The 9429-nt window shown below is 30.1% G+C and overlaps 1 long non-coding RNA gene across 1 annotated transcript; it reads left to right on the forward strand.

Moving 5' to 3' along the window:
- Positions 1 to 7606: 7606 nt before the first annotated feature.
- LOC112528504 lies at positions 7607 to 8217 on the forward strand. The gene is made up of 2 exons (XR_003070823.1): positions 7607 to 7802; positions 7913 to 8217. It is a non-coding gene; the product is annotated as an uncharacterized LOC112528504 (long non-coding RNA).
- Positions 8218 to 9429: the final 1212 nt, after the last annotated feature.

Here is a 9429-nt window from a genome sequence, read left to right on the forward strand (position 1 = left end):
TTATTTTGAAGTTATATTGATAAAATATAAGTTTGTTTCACCTTGTTCCACCCTGTTCCATGGGGTAGGGGTGAAACAGGCATGTTCCACTTTGTTTCACTCTGTTCCACATAAAATTCATGTCAAACATGGGACATAGATCCTGTCATGTTCTGTCTTTGTCCAGTGTATCAAAGGCACCCTAGAGACGTCTACGAGTGAAGAATAAGATATCTAAGTTAATTTAGAGAAATAGAGAGACAAAAGAGGGTAAAAGAACGAAAACCGACAAATTTAGTTCGAGGTTTATATCAGTGATTAAAAGTAAACTACCATTCCAAACTTCACACTATTGGAACATTTACTAAATGCTTATCCAGATAGATGTTTACCAAGTCATATTGTTTTACCGGATGAATATGACAAAGACTAAGGATCTTACCCGATAGCGAAAGCAAGGACTAAGTGTCTTATCCGATATGTGCGGACAACGATTCTTACCATGGTTAGCGCTTAGCGGGTAAATTGTTGCATTTGATACCGTTTTGGAAGACTAAAATCCTACCTACTATGAAAGTGATGGTGCTGAATTTTGCCGATAAACACTTATCCGAGTAAACGTTTGATAAATGTTACCTATTGGTGAGTTGAGGATTTCGATTCAATTGGGTGAGGTTTTGGCACGAATCAATGGCCCTTAGACTATAAATTTAGCACCACCATCGTCTATGATATCGTGTTCGTGATGTGTAAAAACAGGGGCAGACACAAGGCATTGGGGTGGGGGCAAAGGCCCCCAACAAAATGTTGAACTGCAGTAAACACTCCTTTAACATGTAGGAAGGCTCACATGCTTTTTACCTATTGTGCCCCCAACAATTAATATCTAATTCCGCAATCTCATTTATAACACACAAAAATTTATGCAACTGTTTTAATGAGCTGTTAGGATTTAAATTGTTAGAACCAATCAATTGTTTATTCTCTATAAAAACTATGTAATCTATATTATATTATAAAGCAATTGACAAAAACTTTTAAAAATCATTTTTTATGCATAAAGTATTATTTATTAATGCATATTACTTAAAACTCAAGATTGCAATTAGATTGTATGTAAATACAACTTACTAAAGTTCCATATCTGAATTCGTGTAACTAACTGCAGATAAACATAATCAAATACAGAATAAACATCTTATTTTAAATATAAAAAATCTAAAATATAATTAGGATAATCATTGAGTTTTAACAGAATATTTAATTATTATCTTTATAAAATGTTAAATTATTAAACCAAAAATAAATTATTTTGTTATTAAACTTAAATTAAGTTATAATAAAAAAATAAATTAAAGAAATTACATAAAAAATGAGAATTTTTAAATAGTTGATTTTGTATTAACATTGATATATATTTTTTCAAATTTTTATGATATCTTGAATTTTATATTTTAGTCAAAAATAAAATCATTATTACTTCTTTAAAAAACACATAAAATCGTATTATAACATTGATAGAAACTAATAATAAAATAGAACACTAAAATCGAGATTTGTCTCTCTGCATTACGCGAGTACTCTTCTAATAAGCTTATAAGGTGTTTTTTTTTATTTCTTAACCAGTTTTTTAAGATATCTTTAAATTTATTTCTAAAAATATTAATAAAACGCTTTATTTCAAAAAATGTCTTAAGAACTTGTTAAAACAATTAAAAGCGACTTGCAAACTTTTTTTTTTAATTAACCTGGATATCCAACTCGCTATGTGAGCCGACTAATTCCAGGGCAACCACCTGCTTTGTAGATAGCCCGGGATAACCGCATTTGAACCTCCGTGACCACAAGAGGATTTTTATTTCTCATTGGATTTGAACTTGAGACCTCCTGGTACTTTTGACCTTTTGAGTCAAGTTCAAACCAATCAGACACCACCCTTGTAGTTACTTGCAAACTTTTTGTAAACACTTTTACATGGAATCGGAATTAGTTATGAACCAACTACACAGTTCCCAATTGGATCAGGTCGTCATGAGCTGGACTCTAACCATAACATAAGCACGAAAGCCAAGATCTTTAAGAAAATGGATTCCTATTTGAAGAAACAAATCCATCCACAAATAACAAGATATAAAAAAAGTTATGGATTTTTTTAATCTAGAAGTCAAAGCAAATCGCAAAGGGAGTTTTATGTGTTGACCAGTGTGAAATCCAATTTGGAGCATTTGTGTAGTTTGTTGAAAACTTGAAATCCAATTTGATACAACAAACAAATTCGTAAACAAACAAATCAAAATATTCAAGATTTCAACAAGATAATATATTAGTATTTCAAAATCCAACTAATTATAAATAAATTGTCGGTCGGGGACGGAGATTCCCTGTTAAATCGGGGATGGGGATGGGGACGGGGACGGGGATGGGTATGATACTCCCCGTTCCGTCCCGTACCTGTTATATATAGAACTTGGTTCAAATATTAACCAAGATTTTTGTGTTAACTTTGTTAACCAAGCTCAACCAATCATATTCCATCTTTTCTTTAGGTTCACATATAACTCATATATTAACGACAAGAGTAATTAAGTAATTTGTCATTTATCTCAATAATTGATGATTATGTAATATTGATATTTTTTTATATGTGTTCATGTTTTGTAATTTCGATTTATTCTATCCATAATGATATTGATTTTGTAATTGTTAAAGAATTTTCGATTGTAAAGATTTCGATATCGTCCGAGTAATATGGATAAACCTATTGGAAAACAGATCGACAACAATGAGAATGAAAAGGTTGAAATCGTCTACGACTACAATCGGAATTCGAATTCATATGTAATTGTTTACAAATGTTCATATTATGTTCATATGTACACTAGCTGCATATCTCAACATTGGCTTGCTTCTGAATGTGTTCATAATAAAAAAACTATTGTTTACAAACTGTTCATATGTGTTCATATGTACACTAGCTGCATATTTCAACATTGGCTTACTCCTGAATGTGTTCACAATGAGAAAACTATTATTCACAAACTGTTCATATTATGTTCTTATCTGTTTTTTATTTATTTATTTACTTTCATGTAACAACTATTCTTATTATATTCATATTGTGTTCATAAATATTATACAGTCCAGGTTCATATATATGTCAATGTTTGTTCGTTTTTGACACAATGGTTCATATGAACACACACACACACATATATATATGTGTGTGTGTGTGTGTTCATATGATTTTTACATTAACAAAAGTAAACTAATAAAAATAATGAGATTTTTTATCATTATTAATCACAACCCTTTATCGTAAGAATCAATGGTCAAGATTGGTTAACAAAGTTAACACAATAATCTTGGTTAATATTTGAACCAACCCCTATATATATACACACACATACATATATATATATATATATATTATTTATTTCAACTAAAACGGTAATTCATAATTTCTTATTTCCTAACTATGTTTATAATCTAAAATTGTTACTTTTTGGATGTTAATATGTAATATTTTGGATGTTAATATGTAATATTTTGGATATTAAGTCAAAATACAATTACTCGATAAGTTTTGTATATTATTCGATATGATTTTATAGTAGTCAATATTTTTTTGTACATGTGACTTTAAGTTTTTTTTGGATTAAATTGATTTTTTTTTTGTTTTAGGTTATTAGTTATTATATAATGTTATGGTTTTTTTGTATTAAATTAAATTCATTTTGGTTTTAGGTTTATTGAAAATGTTTGAGATTTAAATATGTATGGTCTCTCACATATTTAATTCAAAATAATTTATATAAACGGGAAAAAAAATCCTCGTTATGGGGATGTGATTTCAATCATCGATGGGGATGGAGACGGGGATAGAGATAAGTAATCGTGGACGGGGACGAGAATTGAGGTCCCCGCCCCATTCCCATGCCTACCACAGATCTAACTCTGGCCACCTCTTGTCGGCAACTCCAACTCTGGCCGCCTCCATCGTCGGCAAACCCAACCACCAAACAAACAGTTTCATCTCCATTATCTTTTCGTCCATGTATGTGCGATTGCCAGATCTGCTTCATAACTTCGTCCTTGAGTTCGTCCCTAAGTTAGGGTTCATTTTCATACCTTCAACTTTGTTCATCTTCTCCAACCCCTAATTCCTTAAGGGAAGAATTGAATTTAGTTTCACTTTCGTCCCTAAGTTAGGGTTCGTCCCTGACATGGTGATATGCAAGCACGAAAATGCGAATTCGGTTTCGGGTTTGGCCAAGAGAGATGTGATAAACAACCCACATCAAGATTCATGCAATCAGTTGGAAAATCGATCTAATTTCTCATAAGATGAAGAAGATAACTTGAGCATGAACATTCTTCGGTTTTTTAAATCTGAATATGAATCATATTTCGACTTCACTGAAGGTTGTCTTGGATACCCTCTTGAAGATCAAACCCTTTGGGTCTGGCCTTAATTTTGAAATCTTGATTTGAGATCAAAACTCGTATTGTAGTTCTTAGTAGTCTTCATTTTTGTTGCAGATTATACTTAGATTAGATGTCAATAATATTACCCTCCTTCAAGAGAGAAGGTTTTTTTATTTAGAGTTAGGGTTTTGATTGTTCTTGATTTTGAATTAGGGTTATGGATAAATTGGATTGTTCTTGATTTTGAGTTAGGACTTTTAATTGTTTTATTCTAAGTTATGATTCTTGTTCTTGATTTTCGGTTAGGGTTTATAAGTAGAAAAAAAATGAAGATTTAAAGAAAATTAAAAAACATGTATTTATTATATATAATGTAATAATATGGATTTGGTCCTTGCATGTCAATTTTTATGAATCTGGATTTTTATCTTTATTTATTACAAAAAAAAAAAAAAAACAAGATGTACCTCATTTAATGAATTTTTTTTAACTTTATTAGAATGAAGGACGAAAAACGAAAAGAAATACAAACCATAGGAACGAAAAAAAACAGTTTCTAAACCATAGGGATGAAAATCATAGTTTACTCATAAAATTTTTGTGTCAAAAATATATTTTAAACCATACCGGATCCGGGACAATATCCGGGCCTAGAGTGGTCCTAGAATTTTTGGCCGGAACCATGGCTTGCCTGGTATTGAAGGGACCGCTTTAGGATTTACCCATGATCGATTTTTGACCATCTTTACCATAATGTACTAAGATGGAGCTTTTTTGTGCCCGTTTCTTTTGGACATCTCTTCAAGTGACACATAGCTAATCACTTTAGATCTCCATGTTCCATGGCCTAACCTTTGCTTAGCATATAAATACTTGTCTTATTCATAATATAATAAGACAAATATTTGTTTTGTCTCTTTTTATTTCGTTTATGATTCAAATATATTTTGAAGGCTGGAGTCTATAGGGGTTTAATTTCATTACCTTTGTGACTTTTATTTCGAACTATATTTAAATGTTATCCATGTAAACCATTTCTTTAATAAAATCATCCAATTTGATCCGTTTCGGAAAATTGGATCAAAATAATCATGTTTCTAAGTATAATAAACTACTTATGATGCCATAATCAAGCATAATAAAATTACTTTTGTCCTACATATGTGGTTTTTTGTGTGATTTACGTTCCCACGAGTATAACTTAATATAAAATTGCATTAACAAACACATCTATTCAGGACAATTTGGATTGTATTATATAGGAATAAGCATAGCAACCGCTTAAATTTCATCATTATAATTTATATCTTATTAATCATTTTAAGTTTTCATTCATGACATTTTGTTGTTTTACATTTTCTGAAATCGTTTTAGATGAAGAGTTGGGGAGAATAAAAAGTTAAGATGAGAAAAGTAAGAAAAGATCTCCACCTTGGATGTATATTAGGATGAGATGCACCAGATCAATTATCGTATCAAACGTAATTCATGGATGAAAAGTTCAGATCCCTTTTTAACTTTTATTTTCCCATGATTATCAAACGACGGTTATATGTTCAAATAAATGTTAGGTTTTCAATTATTACAAGCATCCTTTTTCTTTATGCTCACAACCAAATTAAACAAATCAAACATATTTTATATCTACAGTTCAAAAGGTAAACTAAACAAAAAGATTACAATAAATCATAGATTTATTTGTTATCTACTTTAATTGGTGGCACTTAGAATTTTTCTTTAAGCGGGTCGATAAAAAGTTCGTAAACTTATAGTTCGATCTGTGAAGAAATTAACGAGGTTTGACTTATAGAAAAGTCAATTATGTTAATTTGAGAAATAAAATACATTTTTTTTCCAAATGAAATAAACCTTGATCCTATAAATAAATATATGTTGTCTAGAAATTGAGATAAAAAAGTAGGGGTGTTCACTGTCCGGTTTGAATGATTTAATCCCTCATATCACAAACCTAACTGTATGACGGTTTATAAAATTTTCAAACCGAACAGTTTGACATGAAATACCAATTCAAATAGTTTGAGCCTGACTTTAAAAATTAAACTTAAAAAACATATATAATTTTTAATTTTAGATTAAATATTCATTTTAATAAAACAAAACATTCAAATAAATAAATATAATAAACAACTATTTGAGTTCAAAATTCAAATAATTCAAAGTTACAAAATTATATATATATAATAAATATTAGTAAGCAAACAAAGCTATGTGCCTCAGTCAAAGCTCCATGGCAAGCATTTCTTGAGTGTTGAGTTTTTGACCAAATAAAGTTTAAATGTTTAGGCTTTATGTTGATTTTTAGGGACAAATTTTGGGCCATAAGTTTAAAAAATTGGGTAATAATATATATATATATATATATATATATATATATATGTGTGTGTGTGTGTGTATGTGTGTGTGTGTGTATTTGGTGATTGGTTTGGTTCAAACAGTCTAAAAAAAGTTTTAGATCGCAGACTCAATCCGAACTGCCAAAAACGGTCCGATTTGACTTGGTTCGACCGGTTTGAAAGGTCTGATAGTTTTTATAAACACCTCTATAAAAAAACGACAATTTTTAAGATGACTGTAATTTTTAAGATGACTGACGTTGAAAAGGAAAATAAATTATGAAAAAATAATAAAAACAAAATGAAAGAAAACTTAACAAAAAAGGTTGTATCAGCATAACTGTAATAATGCTTATAATTGTATTTTGATCCTTGTAAATATATTTTTGCTGTTAGAGATCTCAGAATTAGTATTGTAGGACCTGAATAAATGCTCTATTCCAGCCCTGGAGCCTAAAATCAGAAGATGAAAAGTAAATTTTCACCTAAAAGATTTGAACTGGTGACATTTTGTATATAAAATTGTAATACAGTGGGTACATTTTTCAGACCACTAAATTTTTTTCTCTCATAAAAATCGAATGAGTAGATGTACGGAAGTCCGTTCAGCTCCTAATAAGTCCGTATTTTATTTAAAAAAAGAGGGTTATTAATCACATGCTTAAATTATTAAAAAAATTATATTTGTTGATGTAAGTATAAAAAAACATTTTCATCACAATATGCATTTTTATAATTTTATTGAGTTTGATGTAACAAATTAAACAAAGAAAAAACATGTGATTTTTGCGAAATTACTAATATTATTGAATAAAATAATAGCAGGCGGCCCATCTCATTCTCAACAAGAGTCTCCTCAGGCACCTTTTCTGACTCTGATCCACTCGTAACAAACCCCTCATTCCACACTCTTTTCACTTCACCCCCAAATTATCTCCTCAAATTTGCAGATAAGATGGAAGCACCTCAAGTGGAAGCCATGGAGATCACTACCAGAAACGATCCTCCACAGGAAGATGAACAAGATAGTATCATTGATGCCTGGTAGATATATATCTCGATCTGCTCATATTTTCATTCAATTTCGAACGATTTAAACCTCCTATTTAATTTTAATTCATCTGATTTTGATATTACTTCTGTGGATCGTCCAGTTGTTCTTGCGTCTATGAATGCACCGAGACCGTGTTAGACTACTTGTTCTGTGGCCTCTGTTAGATATGCATCTTTCGTTATCGGTGAAGAATTCCGTGAATCTAACAGCTTCTAGAGCTTACAAACGATTTTTTGTTGCATCCAAGTCAGGACTGTTGATTTTCTCTGTGAAATTTTCCTGAATCGAGCAATTATTTGTCGTCACAGGTTCATCATTTTGCTTTACTCTGTCTTTTGTTAATACTATTGGATTAGCTCTTAATTACAAATACGATACAATAAATCAATCTCTCAGTTTTATTTCCTTTTTCCTGTTTTGGAATTAGATCGTAGAAAGATCATTTTGCTTTTCAAGAGAATATTCATTACTTATTCGGGGAAAAAAAATATTAATTAACGTATTTATTATTGCATAATTATATCAATTATTTATTTCCAAAAAATATTATATCAATTAAGTCACTTTTATCAAATATTGAGGGATTGTTATTTGCACCCCTACCTATAACAAAGGTAAAAAAAACCCGTAGTAAACAACATTAAATGGCCGTTTACTAAGCACTTACTTGGTAAGTGCTTACTGGATAAATTTTCTCATCGGATAAATATGAAAAGAGCCAATAAGAACGATCAGAAGGATGAAAAGTTTTACTCGGTAAGTGAAGATGACGACTCTTACCCAGGTAAGTGCTTACCCAGTAAATTGTTGCATTCTATATGTTTTGATTTACTAAAATCTTATGCATCAAAATAAATTATAGTGTTGAATCTTATTAATAAACACTTATTAGGTAAGCATTTGTGTAAGTGGCCCCTAAATTACCTAAAAACTTGAAAAGTGATATTATTTCATATATATATATATATATATATAGGGGGAGGTTCAAACGAGAACCCCTGTGATTTACGAGAATGCAAGAACAACCCAATAACCTCAAACTTTTTTAATTAATAAATTAACTTTTATTATATATAAATAATTTAATAAGGACAATAATGTAATTAAGTAATTTTTATTTTATTTTAATTAACCATAATTATCTTTTCACGTTCCTAGTTTTACTCTTGGTAGTTATCTTCTTCTTCTTCTCATCAACATCTTTTCTTCATATCACATCTCTATCACATAAGTATTGCACTCATATCATATGATTATCACACCCTTATTATATGATTACACCAAAATTTTAACTTGTCAACCAAAACGATAACCCAAGTGATGTATAACAGTGATTATCACACCCTTATCACATGATTATCACACCCTTATCACATGATTATCACACCCAAATCACATGATGACACAAAAATTTTAACTTATTGACCAAAACGATAATCCAAGTGATGTATAATGGTGATTATCACACCCCTATCACATGATTATCACACCTATATCACATGATTATCACACCTAGTATAATCCTAACCTATTTCGTAACCGTTTTACTAGATAATGATAATAATGAGTGTTTAAAAGATAATGATCGTGTTTAAAAGATTTGATGATATCATTTCC

The sequence above is a fragment of the Cynara cardunculus genome (genome assembly GCF_001531365.2).
Source record: "Cynara cardunculus var. scolymus isolate 2C chromosome LG 1, CcrdV1, whole genome shotgun sequence".
NCBI lineage: Eukaryota > Viridiplantae > Streptophyta > Magnoliopsida > Asterales > Asteraceae > Cynara > Cynara cardunculus.